The sequence below is a fragment of the Pangasianodon hypophthalmus genome, chromosome 14 (genome assembly GCF_027358585.1).
Source record: "Pangasianodon hypophthalmus isolate fPanHyp1 chromosome 14, fPanHyp1.pri, whole genome shotgun sequence".
NCBI lineage: Eukaryota > Metazoa > Chordata > Actinopteri > Siluriformes > Pangasiidae > Pangasianodon > Pangasianodon hypophthalmus.
This window is the reverse complement of record NC_069723.1, coordinates 17,147,681-17,164,502: the sequence shown is the minus strand read 5'-3', so window position 1 is coordinate 17,164,502 and position 16,822 is coordinate 17,147,681.

Genomic DNA, 16,822 nt, shown 5'->3' with positions numbered 1-16,822 from the left:
AATTAATGTTCTTTGTTAATGAATTCTTTGATGAGAGGCGTTTTGTAAATCATTAGCCCATGATAAAAGCACCTCTGTAAAAACTTAAATCGTAACGCATACAGGATGACCAGTTAAAGTTTTTATTATTATTATTATTTTTTTTAAAGTCAGTCATTTTTGTGTTTGTCATAAAATTCCTATCACACGGAAATCTGCTCTGGAGTTTAGGGACAGGCAGCACTGCCAGCAGCATTCTTAATTAAACTAACTCAGAATCTCAAATGAACTGCTGTGAAGAGAAGGTTTAGATCATCATGGCATGGTAGAAAAGTTCATGTCTCTCTCTAAAGGAGTTTGATCTCGGTAAGAGTAAAGATTGACAAATTAATAGCAAGTTCAGTAGATTGTCATATAGTTTGAGTGCCATGAGTTTGTGTAAACTACTATTTAAAAGTTCATTTTGATGCTGCAAAAACTGTCAGGACATTCCCGAATCTCATAACTACACACCTTTTGAAGCAGTTTTAATGTAATTTCTGATAAAATACTGAACAATAAGAGGAGTTTAATCATCTGATCATAACTGGAACCTAATTATTTAAGTAAAACATATGTGTAATCAGTTCTTCTTTTTTTCAATTTTTTTTTTTTTTTTTTTTTACAAACCCATTGTCTAATACTGTATGCAAACCTATTGTCCAATTGTGGATGATTGATTTCTTTGAATCATTTCATTCTTCATTTAGTAGTATGATGTAGTAAGATCTGTATGATTACCTGTACACGCATACACAAAGGGAAAAACCTTTGGAATTTCTGATCCCACAACTTGTCCTCAACTGCACAAAAACCAATCTGAACTTCTGCAAGAAACTTGGAAGGCACCATAAAGTTCTCAAACGGATGAATACATTTTGGAAAGAGCACATGAATTTTGTGTCGCTCATGCGGTGTCAAAACATGGCCTTATGCCATTTCATATTCAGCGAGAGCAGAAAATGTGCATTTTACTCTTTGAAACAAAGAAAATGGTTTGCTTCACCCCACAAATGACTGATTGTGTTTGCAGTACCTCACTTACACTATGGTGCTATTTTTCTTTCTATCCTTCAAGCCAGTCTAAATGAAGCCAAACTATACAACCCTAAAGGCACATTCATCACCCTGCGTGGAGAAGCTCTGTGCAGATGTTACGCAAGTAACTGATTGCTCCCACTTTCACAAAAAAAAAAAAAAAATCGCAACTAGAATTAGGCCTTTTCATCGGCAAATATATTTCACTTGTGATTAATTGCAAGACTCAAATCCAGATCATTTCTACACAAGAGAGAGCATTTTGGCTTTGTAAAAATGATATAAAGAAAATGCAAATCGTTGGTGTTCTTGGCACCAAACATATGCCTCCACGATGCCAACAAGCCTGCCCCTGACGCTCCCAGCTGGAGGCTTCTAAGACTTGCTTTTGGCAAAGGATTTTTTTTCCCCATCCCGTTTTGCAAATGATCGGCAATTAATATGCCAAGCATCCAAGCCCTATTCTGCACCTGTTTATGTGTAAGTTTAAATGTGTATGTAATGTGTGTAGGTGCAAATGCTTTAGATTCATTATAATATCTCTGGGATTGTGATTCATACAGCACAAAAAGCCGAGCAGATACTGAAGACATTACTATTAGGATAACTACACTCTGGGAGTGTGTGTAAGGGTTTGATGAATATCAAGAACAGTCTTTAGAGTGCATCAAATCTGGGACATTTTAAGCCTTGATTTTTGATGTTATCTTAAAGCTGTTGTTATGATTTTCAGACTCTGTGCACCTGAGAGCTGAAACAAAACCTTGGAGCAGAACGAACATATTTACATCTTTCCAGTCAGCCATTTTAGGAAGTTAAAATTGTGGTAAATGCAAATTAAACAAATATTCAAATGTTGTTCTTGCTTTTAGTATGATGGGAAATCAGCTTGGGATAATACCTAGACTCCCATTCTCAGTTTTTTTTTTTTTAACAATGTTCATAGAGTCCTATATATGTAGTATTCATAGGGATCAGCACTTCTACAAAATGTCATGTACGACACACAGGCCAAGCCATCGGATAGTTAAGCATTCTTATTAAAATGTAATGAACACTTTTACCGTGAGAACTCTATAAGAACAGGACACTCTAATCTCAAAGCTGATATCATGAAGCGCTCTAACGGAGTGGTTTCTGTTCATGACTCTCCTTTCTGGCTCATCTTCCTCGCCACACAACTTATGATGGATAGGAGGCCTTAATGAGCTTCTTACAAGCAATTAAGTAATCAGGGAGCCCTGCTGCTCTGCGATGAGGCTTTAGAGAGCGCTGACAAACGGTGGGCCGTCAGCGCTCCAATCAACAGGACACAGAGCTCAGCTCCGCCACCAATGCTATTTTAGACAACGAGCTAATGAAAACATTCACACATCCACAGATTTATCCGTTTTAGACAATAAGGCCACTTGCTTAAAAAGCCATAATATATTTTGTTATCTATTGTGGTAAATGTAACCTTTATAGTAATACTGTCATGTAAACTGACTCACAGCCATACTGATAAAATGATCAAACTAAATGTTAGCTGTGTTGTAGTTAGTTCTTAGAACAAACTATCCATTTGAGAACAATGATGTGTTAACCTTAAAGCGAAAATGGTATTTACATAACTTCCACTCTAAATGTTCAGTCAGCCATGACATGTTTTGTGTCTGCTGTGTGCTTCTTTGGTTTTTTCACTGAAGCTGAACGCTGATGTAGCCATCAGTTTAGCATTGCACAAAACACATCAAAATCATCACACACTCACCTTTAATTGGGTCACATTGTTTAATATCTCAAAGAATCTTGTTTATGTGACTGGTAGTGATTTCATCTTAAAGCTGAATCACTTTCTCAAGTTTGGATGTGAGACGTGATTCGGATAATAATATAGTTCTAATTTCATTTATATATTTATGTATTGACTTTAACTTTACTTCTTTATGAAATTGTTAAATAATGTTTGATTATTTAGGCAAGGCGTTAACTTGTTAGCATTATTAGCTTCGGAGTCCCAGGGGGAAATTATGTAAGTTAGATTTTTGTCCAAACTACGACTTTAAGTAGTCACTGTGGGTAAAGTTGTAAATATGCAGTCTTTGTGCTAAATTGCACCACTAATGCTAAGCTACTCAACTAGCTTCATCTATTTTCATAACTTTTCCTCCTATTATAAATATGTAAATAATGATGTGTCAGAATTAATTTAAACCTGGGCCACGTGTACATTTTGTAAGCCCTTGAAGTGGCATAACCTAAAGCTATCATGTTTTTAACATATTAGTATAAATGCAGATAAACTGATTATGATAGTGACTTCACCATATCTATTTTTGTTTCATAATGACAGAAAAGTTTAGTCAATCATACCAGAGCTTCTTTACTGTAGCATAAAGAAGAAATCATACAGGTATCTTTTTTTTTTAAACAATATTCTTATCTCCAGTCTCCCATGTTTTGTCTACGCTCTCCTTCAACTTCACTTTTTCAATATGTTTGGAGGTCGCTATGCTAGGTGATGCATTTTAGCATTTGGACTCAATCATTATATTGAAGTCTAACCACCACAAGTGTTTTTCTGAAACATTATTAGACACACAAAATGCATAAAACATTCACATCCATTTTAACCAGCATTTCACATAAAACACAATCCCATGCGCATTTCTTTTTATCATAAACATGCACTGAAACCTGACATTTCCACTTTCTATACAATGGAAAATTTATTTTAAATCATATTAATGATATAAAGATTCTGATGCCTGTAACTGCAAAGTATTTGTACAGCAAAGATACTTATACATAGAATAATTAGAATAAATGTCTTATTCACATTTTTACATGAACTGTATTGTAAATCCAGCTGGCCCAACGTCTCCATTCCTCATGTTTCACGGACACTGTTGTACATTTGTGCGTTCATTTTCTTTGTAATAATTAGCTGCAGTGGCACAGACAGCACGTGAATTGGAAGGATACTTGCTACACACTGATGCGATGCACCTGGTATGAATGTTGAATGTTGGGTAGTCGTGTGCCAGGGGCTGATTTAATATTATATATGCAAGTTTGCTCAGGCCAAATCAAAAGAGACAGTGGCTGTGTTTGATCTGCAGTCTTTGAGTTAATAGATGTTAGAAAAACTACTCAAACTGTCCTTTCACAGGTCATGATGGAGAGGTAAAGGGCAATGAATAATCAGAATTAATTGTGAAACTTGCAATTACAACCTGAATGAACATTTGTGCATTTTGTAGCTTGAGAACTCGTATTAACTGTTATTCTCATGGCACACGAAGACAGCCTACAGTATATTGTACTTCATTCATGGTTCATGTTGCTCCACTCTTTATTCCTTCTCTGTAACATAATTTCTCTTTGACAATATCTTCCATGCATGATGTTTAAAGCTGCGTTCCCAAATTAAAAAGTGGCACGTCTTTCTTTGTAATTAGCAATATTTGGTCTCAGGAAAACTCCCTGGGTTGCAACAGTACAATTCATACTGTGACAAGGAGAGAAAGAAGTGCATTTTAATTGCAAGAGCAGTCGTGTTCCAAATGCAGCAAGCTCAGGGCTATGACACACGACGATCCACTTTGAATTCTCAGCTCCATGTTTCTCACCCAAAGGAGACAGGCTGAGCATCCCTGGGTGCAATCACACCTCAGCCTCTGCGATGACTTCCTCACGTATTAGAACGCAGCCCCCTACACGGCTGCAGCTGAGAGGCGGGGAGTTATTGGAACACGGCAGGAGAAGTGTGCACTGCAAAGCAAATATGTTGCTTATTAATAGGCTGGTTTGGTGAGTAGTACCTGGAGCAGTGCCGGGAGGGAGCGTGGGTGAATGCCAGAAGTGCAATGTGTGTGTGTGTAAGGGAGAGAGGGAAGAGAAATTTTGCTGAGGGAGCAGATTCGTGCCATAGTGGCATACCACACACACACACACACACACACACACACACACACACACCACAGCCACAGTATGTGTTCAAATAGATAAAAGTACTCCATATTCTGTGGATACACCTTTGCTCACAAAAAAACAATGCACAAAAAAAAATGCACACGCACAGAGCAAGCCAAGATAAACTAAAAAGCGGAAGAATTTATGACACAGTGACAAAGATGTGCTTAATGAGGACATTTTCCTTTGGTTTGGACGTGAGTGGTAGTTAAAACCTGACCTCTACGCTGAATAATTAATGGCAAATGTTAACGAAACATTCAATCAAAACATTTGTTAAATGTTTCATGTTTATGTGGTCACAGTATGACAACAACAAAATGCTGGCCAGTTCTGTGTAGCACTCGTCCATATGGCTGACTGCCACTTGGAGCTCTCTCTCTCTCTCTCTCTCTCACACACACACACACACACACACACACACACACACACACCACCACCTTTCTCTCTCCACACATGCATATTCCTCACAATCTCAGTGTGAGGCTTCAAACTCTGTGTGTGTGTGGTTTTGTTTGTGTGTGGGCGCTTGTATTCAATTTCTATTTTTTTCCTTTCACTTTTTCTCTTGCTCACTTTTGTTCAACATTTTTTCTTATTGTTATTTTTTTGCACTCCACAGATACATAGTGATACTGGATTCAGTAACGGTGTAGTAACGATAGTAGATGATTGCGTTTTTTTTTTTCATTAGCTGCAGCTACTTGGCATTTTCATGTGAGAAATTTCCATAGATACAGGCCCTCGTGTGTGTTTAAATAGCTGTTCTGTAAATGATTACGGAATATTTTGGATCCCAGAGTGACAGAGAAGCTCTGTGCCACAGAGCTGTGCTCCTGATTCCATGCAGATAGCGCAAGCTAATTATGATCTAATAACTGGCAGACCGTCCAGCATTATTACAGGAAGGCAAGGTTAAATTAATAGCTCATCATCTGCCCTCAGAATCAGTCATTTTGTTATAATGATCATAATTTAGACGTTAAATCTTCATTACCTGCCAAGATCTTAAAGGAGGGCTGTCAATTTGCGGCCTCGATGAGAATGAAGGCCGGCATTGTTCAAGTCAGGGTCTGTTTTTCAAAAGGGAAAAAAAATAATCGAGTTAACAAGGTACACAACACGACAGCAGAGCCTCACTCAAGAACATTTTTCAGCTTCTGTGGCGTCCAACGTTCTCCTAAGAAAGCCAGATGTTTGCTAAGTAATAACTGCTTTGCACAGTTTGTTGTGTTCTTTGCTAATTTACCCACACTGGCAATAAAAGCAGGGCAATTAACTTGTGATTTTGGATTTGTTTTTCCCCTAGTCCTCCCGCTGAACATCATCAGACCTGATCACGTTTTACATATTCAGATTCAGAATTTTTCAAGAAATATCCAGTGGGCAGAAACTATCAATTACTTGAAGTGTAAACATGAAAAATAATGCTAATTTGTTCTTAAGGAGTGTGGCATTGCATAAATTCTATCACAGGCAGCCTATCCTGGTGGAATTGTTATCAAAAACAAACACATTTTCTGTGCTGTAAATAAAAAAAAAATAAAAAAACAACACAGACCAAACTGTAGCTTCACACGGCTGAACGCTGAAACACAGAACTGTTAATTGGAAAAGCGTGAGAGACGTTAAAGCTTAAAGGAAAGAAACAAGACCAGAAATCCACATCTCTCCCCGTCTCTCTCACTCTCTCACTCATTCTCTCTTGGTGCCTTTCCGCTTTTCTGTTTGTGGTGTCATGGTGTGTTGATTCACAGCAAACAGCCCCAGGCTTCAGGACAAGAATCAGACACAGACAGAGACATGGTGAGAGATTCACTGATGAATTAGAGTGAGGTCCAGGAGATATAACATGTTACACAACTCAGACTCACACCTGCAAATTTGTGACAATTCGGACAATTCAAATCACATGAAAAGAGATGATGTTTGAGGTTAGTACTGGAGGAGGGATTAGTGCTCAAGGATTTGCTTACAGAGTCATTCTTGTGGAAGTGATCGAAATCCAATTTGTATGGATTTTTCGTGGGATTGAGGCCCAGTTTCCTGAAAACACTGTAAAATTAAGATCATATTAGCTGGAAAGGGAGAAAGTGTTCAGTGTGATGCTCACTCGACCATTTAACAGTGGTCTGCATGCAGAGATTATTACATAATAAATAATAAATATTACAATATAATATATAACTGAGAGAAATGGACTTATTAGCTGTTAGATAAATTGGCTTAATGAAGTGGAAACGTGTCTGAGTGCACTAATGCATGTGCACATGTGCAGTCAATGTAGTTATTTTTTCTCATTTATTTATTTATTAAAAAATAACTGTATATTTTGCTTATATTATATTTATATTTATAACAAAATCCTTATATTCCTCAGATGACAAAAAAATAAAGAAATCGGATTAAGCCCTTTGCAAACAATTCGTTTCATTTTTTTTTTTTTAATTGTAATGCCATATATTTCTTTCAGATGGGAAAACCTCCACTTACAACACACACTGTTAACTGTTGTAATCTCTCAGATCTTTCTAACACCTTGTACAGTACCTTATGTGTTGTGTGATACCATCACTACTACTCAGTAGATAATAAACATTTTGGACATAGAGGAATTATTGTACTATATAGCTCAATGAAAAATATAATTTAGGCCATAACCTCTGATCTGAAAATGCAACTTTGCAAATTAGCAGCATATTCTGTCACTTTTTTTACGTGGCATAACTGGCATAACAGGTGATGTTTCTGTCACTGTCGTGTTTGAATGTAGTGTTCCACTTTTCTGTGCTCAGAGTGGGGTCCAGGGTCCTTTGGGGTATCATGAAGCATAGCCAGGGGATGCGTGAATTTAAAATTTTGTTACAGAGTTGGAAATCACGGCCTGTTATTATTACTATTATTATATTTATTATTGAGTTATTATATTTATGAGCCTGTTTGACTGGTCAATTTAATCCATTGGGATTAATTGGTCCAAATCTCAGTAACTCAAAAACAAGTAGCCTGTAAATAATATGAACTGAAATCTAATTTTAATAAAAATAAGTTGTATTACAGTTAAAGGGGTCCATTGTTGCCAAAAGTGAGAACTTCTATTCTATTTCTCTGAATGTCACTATTGTATTATTTTCACTACTGACTTTTCGAACATGTGTACACACTATATAGCATTATATGTTGCACATTTTTCTATGTTCTATTACATATGTATGATGAAAATCAGTGTATTCTATTGTTTTCTAAATGATATTCACTTTTTATGATGAATTAAACAGTCATTGATAGTGGAGTCAGCACCATCAATCCAACATCCTGGTTGTGAGGGATCTGTGATCCGTGGCAGAGAGTGGAGCATAAATCAATCGAGTGTGTCTGCCGTATGGATGCAGTCGGTGCTGGAGGTGCCATCACTGAGCCTGGTGCAGAAAGGGCAGATTTGAGTACATCACATCCACATGAATGAACCTACTGTGCATATCAAACTGAAACGTAGGCTGAGAATCATTTACACTGCCAGCTCATTACAAGACTGACTATGTACTAGCAAAGAATGTATTGTATTACATGCAGTGTATATAGCAAGTGAATGGGAAGGGCACTTTAGTAAGATGGCTGCTTTATTCTGATATTATAAGGAGTTGATCTCAAATATTTACAGCAGCAGGCTTATACGGATTGTGAAGATTAAATCGAAAAGGATGACACACATTTGCGTAACACACAAATGTGTGTGTATTGTGTATCTGCATGCTCACAATAATGATTCAAATTTTTATTAGAAAATTCTTGCAAATGCTTGCAAAAATGGAAAATTTATGTAACAGATAATAGACAAAAGGCAGGAAATGGAATAGGCTCGGCTGCAAAATTGCTCAATTCTCTCTAAATTCAGTCCAACAGGAACAAAGAAACAAACAAAAAAGGCCCAGAATCATCATGATTAGAAACTGTCAGTTCTTGTTCTCATACTCATTCTCGTTTTCATTCTCTCTCTCTCTTTCTCTCTCTCTCTCTCTTTTCTTAACCACCTGACATATAAATAAGACCTTAAAATGGACCTCTCAAATTGAGCCCTGGCTAAAACAACCAAGTCATTTCACCTCCCGACAACAATTGATCAATTGTAATTACCGACCTGCGGATTGACCCTGTAGTCCGTCTGCTGTCCCTGGAGGGACCCTACAGAGCGAGTGAACCCCCAGTAACAGGTAGACTCTGTAGGACAGTGCAGGAGACGGAGGCTTTTAATTGCTCTGTGCAGTGCGTAATTGAAGGTTCAAGTGTGTTGCCATGAAGAGTGTGACTTCACTTGGCCTTGTCTAATTAATCCCGTCACACGATCCTTCTGCCTTCAATTTTCACGTTTGGCGAGGTGAGAATAAAGCTGGAAATATAGGTTTGTAACTGTATGCCTCTTGCTGAGCCAGATGCACACAAATAAAGCCATATGGAGGAGGGAGTTTGTGCTGGGATTCCAACTTGAAGTGTTTCTTTGGAGACTCGAAGAGTTAAATATAATATATAGTAGCTATATATAAAACTTGCCATGATTTGGAATAAATTCAAGCTGCTGCTGCATCAGAATTTAGATTTCTGTGTTGACCTTGTGTTGAATTATTAAATAGGCTTTAAAGCTGTGATGCCGTATTATTTCACACACATCTTGTAGGACATATCCACAGTTACGCTTGTCTTTAATATTGTGTAGTTTTACACAAAATGCTGCTGATCTCACTGTGGTGAAAGTGCTGGATAGTGCACTTATTGTACAACACCGTGTCGAAAGGATGCGTAAGGGATTGCTTGTTGGCAGACAATGAATGAACTGCTTTAGCAGGAGAGTAGAGGGGGAAGGTTAGCTCTCGAAAGCAAAGCACAAAGCTTGGAACTGAATAAATATCTGAACCATTTTCTAGCTTGGATTCCTATCTAACAATGCAAATCACGAATTGAAAATGTAAAACCGTTGTTTAAAGTCTTTATCAAATTAATTAAGGATACATAAGTGAATTCTTTAATCAGCAGTAAGGTATTATCATGACATACTTTATTCAGAGTACAATTAACAATAATACTACTCTGTAATATTTGCAAAAGGATCAAGGCTGAGGAAAGTCATTATCAGGTTTAAAAAAAATCTTATTTTTATATTTATTATTAAATACTACTGATTATTATTATTATTATTAGTAGTAGTAGTAGTAGTAGTTGTAGTAGTAGTAGTATTTCTTTTCTGTAAAAGGAGTACTCTAGTTTTTTTTTTTTTTAACCCCAACCTATAACACATATGTGTGATTACCACGTTTCCTGGTACTGTGAAAATAACAGTGCTCAAAACTGACCTATAATAGAAGTCTTAAGGGCAGCTGTTGAATTGTCAACAGATGTCTATAATACGTCACTGTATAATGCAAATTAAAAACAACATTCTTAGAGTGAAACAGTCATAAGTGAATGTCTTACTAATTCTTTTATTAACTTTTGAACACAGGTGCAATACAATAAAAATTCTGGTTACTTGCTCTTTCCTGAGCAGTTTGTTGTATCCATGTGAGATCAGTCCAAACCTGAGGTACTTTTGTGCACCTAGCACCATGTCTAAAAGAATTAATTAGAATTTAGAAAAAACTTTCATGAATTCATGAAATAATTTGACAAAAGTATGTTTCTCCTAATGGTTCTTCGACTGCTCTAATAAAATGGCCTTAGAATTAAACAGGTTTATGGTTCTGATCTTTTCTTGGCGCAGGGAATCGGGTCAAAATTCTTTTCTGTGGTAATCACACATTAGAGGTTTAATGCAAAGATCTCACAATCTGTGTCCATGTTGCGTCTGTATCTGTTTAGTGCTCTAAATATCTGTATCTGTATTTGAAATTAAAAATGAAGTGGTCATGGCCTAGACCCCGAAGGTGTTTTTTTTTTATTTTTTTAAATTAATTAATTATTTTTTTAAATAGAGATGTGTGTGGGACTGTTCTTTTTAAAATCCTGCTTGTGCTGTTATTATTTTTGTTTGTATATGTCTATGTACATTTCAAATTAATTTAGTTGGTTCTATTTCTCAAAATATAAACAAATTATTAGCCTAATTTAAAGCCCAATGACCCTGACAGTTACTATGAATGAATGAATGAACACTGTAAAAGCATTGCTATAAATGCATCGTTCTTTCCACATTAATGAGCAATGTCTTTTCTTTCTTCATATCTAACCCTCACTCACATGAAAGTTAAAACGTTTTTTGTCTAGTCTCAACCAGATACCCATTTTCTGGTAAGCTCTTTAATAGACAAATAAACAAATAAATAAGTGTGCCTCCTATTTGTATCTGTAATGGTATCTGTTCAGAGCACGTTATTTGTTCATTCCAAATAAGGTATTCATATTTGGCATCCGTATCACACATTTACTACAAATGTGGCAGATAGATTTTAGGAATTTAGGTTAAAAGCACTAGTCTATTCTTTTAAAACTGTTTATTCATAAAATTTAAATGCAAGATATCTGTGTTATTCATTAAATGCAAGATATCTGAGTTAAATATGTAAAAATTCAGTTATTACAGTTTTACTGTAATACCAGATGCAGCTCACTGAATCAGTGAAAGCTTGTCTCTGAAACATAAGGCTGAATTCTGAGCCAGCAGAATGTGAGACTGGTCTCTTTTCAGCAGCTTGGGTCTTTAGCAATGGCTAAGCATTAGCCTCTGTTGCTTGCTGTCACTCTCCATACAGCAATGAAGCAGAGCAGAAGCTGAACAAATAACCCATTAGCCACCCAGCAGGTTTAATCACAAGCATGTTGGCTAACTTTCACAAGGAGGAGTCGATATCAGCACTTCTTGCTCTGTTTATACAGTTACATATGTCTACATCCACAAGACCCCGAGCTCGCGCCTGAGCAGAGGCCAGTGGCAGAGCTGGAGAGCAGGAGCACCGACGCCACCTGACTTCCTTCTGTTCTGTTCGCAGCACATCTGAAGATGGCAAACGGCACTGTTGCTCACACCCCTCCTCGATCGGCGCATCGTCGTTGGACCCCTGCCACCAATCACGAGCCAACCGAGTTAACAGACACTTCCGCTCCACACACAACGAACCATCTGTTTTTAAGGCAAAATAAATAATGAAATAAATGTCCCTCCTAACACCACACCACGTGTCCTCTTTCTAAAGCTGCATAACAGCGAGCTGTAATTTATGAGGGTTTGTTCTGACATGGCTCTACATCAGCCGGTAGTGTTTTGCTTGAATCTGGAGTGCTGTGTGTGTTATTTTGCTTGGATTAGCATTTCCAGACGTTTTATCGTAATTGACTTGGCCAGGCTTCTTAACATGATCTTTCCCTATAACTATGACGGGTCAACGTGTAGAGCTGCAGACTCCTGTAATAACCCAACAAAGCTCAAAATGAGCTGTTATAATTCTGCATTAACAATAAGACTGACAGAGACCTACAGTTAACCCTCTCGCCTATATGCTTGGATTGTATTATGCCTCATTTCATACTTCATTTTGGATCATTTTTTTGTCTGTCAAAGTAGTAAATATCAATGTAAATGGATAATAAGGTCCAGTTTCATAAAACTAAATTATACTGCAAGTTATTGGAATAATTATTTTTTTGGAACTAGTAGTAATAGGCATCTAAGACACGTAAGCTCTTATTTGATTGCATTAACAATTAAAGATCTGTCTTTGTTTGAAATGACGAAAACCTTAAATCCACTAAGGCCTCACTTTCCTCCAGCATTCAAGTTTCGCACCTTAAAGTTCCAAATTATTATTCAGTTATTCAGTGAAACTAATAAGGAGGTATGCAATTACAAGAATGAGGAATCTTATACCACTCTCCTTGGTGTTTATAATTATGTATGATATAAATAAATTATAAAATATTTATGATATAATAAATTATAGACACACTTTGCTTTATCCGTGCTACAAATATAAAAATTGATGTGTGATGTGTGACCATTTTCACTAATATGAGGCTGTCGTGATCCAGCCTTCATAGAATAAAATGTTAGTATGTTGTTTTTCTGAGTCTATATTGAGAGTTTTTATTTACTTATTTACTTTATGAACCCGAGGAGGATTGGGCGTGATGCACCTTTATCCATTTCCAGAGGGAGGTGTGAATTGTGTCTGTCTTCAAGTGTTACAACTACAATTCTGTTGCCTTTAGGGGTAAGACACATTCATTTTTGTCGTTAAGGAGTTAAGTTACATTGTAATAAATGCATTATTTATCAGATTTGACACAGAGGCCATATGTTAGAAGAGAGATCCAATTTCTCTGTAAAAACTAAGCAAAGGAGAGAAAGAAATGTCATCATTCAAGGAACCTGTTTCTAGGTTATTTTTTAAAGGCTATTTCAGGAGCTGGTTATAAATGTACCTTCCTAAATTTACCTCGGTTACATTAGTCTCAACGCCACCCCTATTAGTGTATTTTCCAAGCTCCTAGATGACCACACTTCATCTGTGGAAATTACACGGGTAAAGCACATGAATTGTAGTGTTTTAACTTTTTATAAGCAAGAGTTCATTATCTTTTCAGTTGAAGTGGATTTTCTGTTCCAAGGTTCATACCTGGGGAAAATCTGAAGCAATTCATGAAGGTTCTTTTAAAGTACTCAATCATGTTGCACAAAGACTTTTTAGGTATCATATTTCCATACCTCATCCCCCCCCCCCACCCCCACCCCCACTCCCCACCTCTAACCCCCTTTTCTCTTTGCCTCTTTCTTTCTCTCGAGTGACAGATGGGTTGGCCCACCTCTCTGAGGACGGTCTTAGGCAGACCTGTGTACGCCTGACAGGATGGCACAGATCAGACGACATTGTGGAAGGTGAAGAGCCTTTTCGTTCGCCAACATCACTGTGTGATGCAAGGCGAAGGGGGCCAGTGGCAGCCTGACTGGCTGGGACGGATTCAAAAAGTGCGAGACCCTGTTTTGTGTACAAAACGATGGCACAGGCAGCTGGCAGTGAGCATATGACTGATAAGGTGCTGTTTGTCCTGTGTGCTAAATCACCACTCTGTAATGCTAATCTTTCTAGCAAACTACTTTCATGCACTTGAATTGAACAGTAAAGCTGTTTTGCATTATACTGTTCAGTTTTTCCTAATCTAATGACCCATACTGGGCATTTACTATACAACGATTAATACAAGAATATCTAATCTAAACTACATACCCAATTATATAACCAATACTGTAGGCACATTGTATGTAAGAAATTGTTTTATTCCTCATACTACAGCAATTTGCCAGCAATTAATTTTTTTTTCCATTAATGAACAACACACACTATTTATCATTTACATTTAATGTTGTGGAATGTCCATGAAACAAGTTAGTTCCTGTCATCACTTATAGCAGCTATAAACAGTATTTCCCTCACCAGCCTCTCTTTATTCTCTCGAAGGTAATAAGACAAAAAAAACACACCTTGCCATGTTAAGCAGCCATCAACAGGTGTAAAAGTCCTCTTTCCTGAAGACTCAGGCTTTCCCGTGGTGAAAAACGTACAAAGCACTTACACTGGAGATTCCTTCCATAAATATTAAATAAATGTCTACTTGCAGAAAACTTCACCATATCAACAAATGAGTTTTTTGTTTGTTAAATAACATTTGTTTTGAAAAGTAATTTATTATTATCATTAAATTATGTGGAGCATCTGCAATACACATTCCTGTGTTACTATAGAAACACAGGAATGTGTATTGCAGATGCTCCACATAATCTAATGATAGATAGATAGATACATAAACCTGTGATTTGCCTTGCAGCCAGCACTACCATCTGACCAGTCAGATTCAACTCCGTGCTGTGGTATAAATCACAATCAATTGATTCTTTATTATTTTATTTATGATTTATTTTTAATTCCTTCTGTACTTGTCTAAAATGTACTAATTCTAAAGTACATTTGAATGTAAAAATTAAATCAAGTTATTTTAATTCTTGTTTGTCAATTATCTGGAAAACAACTACTCTGCATTAAATTCAAACAGAAAAGTCTAGTAGTGCTTCAGTAATCAGTTTCAGTGAACTCACATGCGTTACATAGATTTTTCTCTTTAAAAATATCCTGCTGATGTAAACTTCAAATCCATGCAATTCACAATCACAGTCACACGATGCTTCTCTGGATGCGTGTGACCCTTGGCTACAGAGATGCACTACAGCCAATTTCACCACTATATGAGCACACATCAAAAGCTATTCATCAGTGTCATGCATGTCTCCATAAAGCCCCAACCCTGTGGGGTTTCGTCTGCCGTAAAGCCGCCAAGTGAGCAACGGGCAGCAATGTAATGAGTGTCAACCAGTGGCAATGCCTAGAATGAGTCTCTGCTCGCCGTCAATTACTGTTCCAGCACTACGACGCTCTCTGGAGTCAGCAACAACTCCGCCGTCTTTGATCGGCTTGCTGAGAGCAATTATCAACCGAAGCCTTGGCGTGTAAATCCGATATGAGATCAAAATGTAAGCTTGAGCAAGCAACGGATGCACGGAGGAGGCCTTCACATCAATAATGTTGCGTTTATTAAAAAGCAAGACGTTTGATCGTGAGGTACATTCACAACAAAAAGTGTAGCGTGTACAGAATAGGTGTGAAAGCCAAAGTGGAGATGATTAGCTTGTAAATTGTGTTCTGGTTGAGAAATATATTTACACAGTGTTCATGCTTTTAAGATTAATATAACTCTAATCTCTATGTTGTATAGCTTAAGCAAAGCTTCTTCAGTTGACCTAAATAATTTGACTTTGCACTGTGGATTACCCTGTGAATGATTTATGTATTTTCACTGTCAATGGCTGGCTATTGATGTGCAGTAAGTGCTTTTTCTCAGGTTTTCTTATGTGCATTAAAACTTGTTGAGGTGCTTCAAAAACATTTGGTTACACTAAGGCCCATTTGGTTTCATTTGACTTGTCAAACATTGCCAACTTGGACACAAACCATTTCCTATGAGCAAACATGGCATGCTGTAAAGCAGAGAGAGACAACGTGAGCCTCGGCAAACACGGAGGTGGATGGATGGGCACGCCGTGCCGGGCTAAATGGCTTAACACCAGCCACTCTACTAATGGAGCTGACAGAGCAAGCAGGCATTTGCTCATTGTAGAATGGGGAGAATGGCAGAATTACTGTCAGCCCAGTGAAACATATGGTCAAAGTGTTTGTTAAATACACATTTTAAGAGATTGGGTGAATTGATTATGCACTCAGCTGTTGATAGAGTTTCTGCAATGTTGGATGTACAAACGATTGATTTTTAAAAATTTATAGCCTGTATTTTGCTACAATAAACATAGGAAAAATTAAATTGCTCACATGAAATAGGCATGGTGGCATTACAGTGACCAGAGAGCAGTGTTTCCATTTTGGTAAGGAAACACCATTTGTAAGGGATTTGACTTTATGACCCTGGTAGCAAACCTGAGCAATGAGGGAAGGAGAGTACAGTGGAGAGACTGATACATTCAGAGAAAAGCTTTCAATAGACTTCAGAAAATAAGTTTTAAAAATCAAAAATAATATTTAATGTATATTTAATCTAATGATAAACAATTAATAATTTATTAGCATTTCTACTCCAACAATCCTAAAGCTGTCATAAAATCTATAGTGATGTATCTGGTACAATGTCTTATTATATAAACTATGGTGTTATATATGTTTTGGTGATGCAGGATGTTGTGGTGAAATTATTGCCTATATAACCTGGATGCTATCATGTCTAACACTTGTGATTAATACAGTGGATGTATGACACACACACA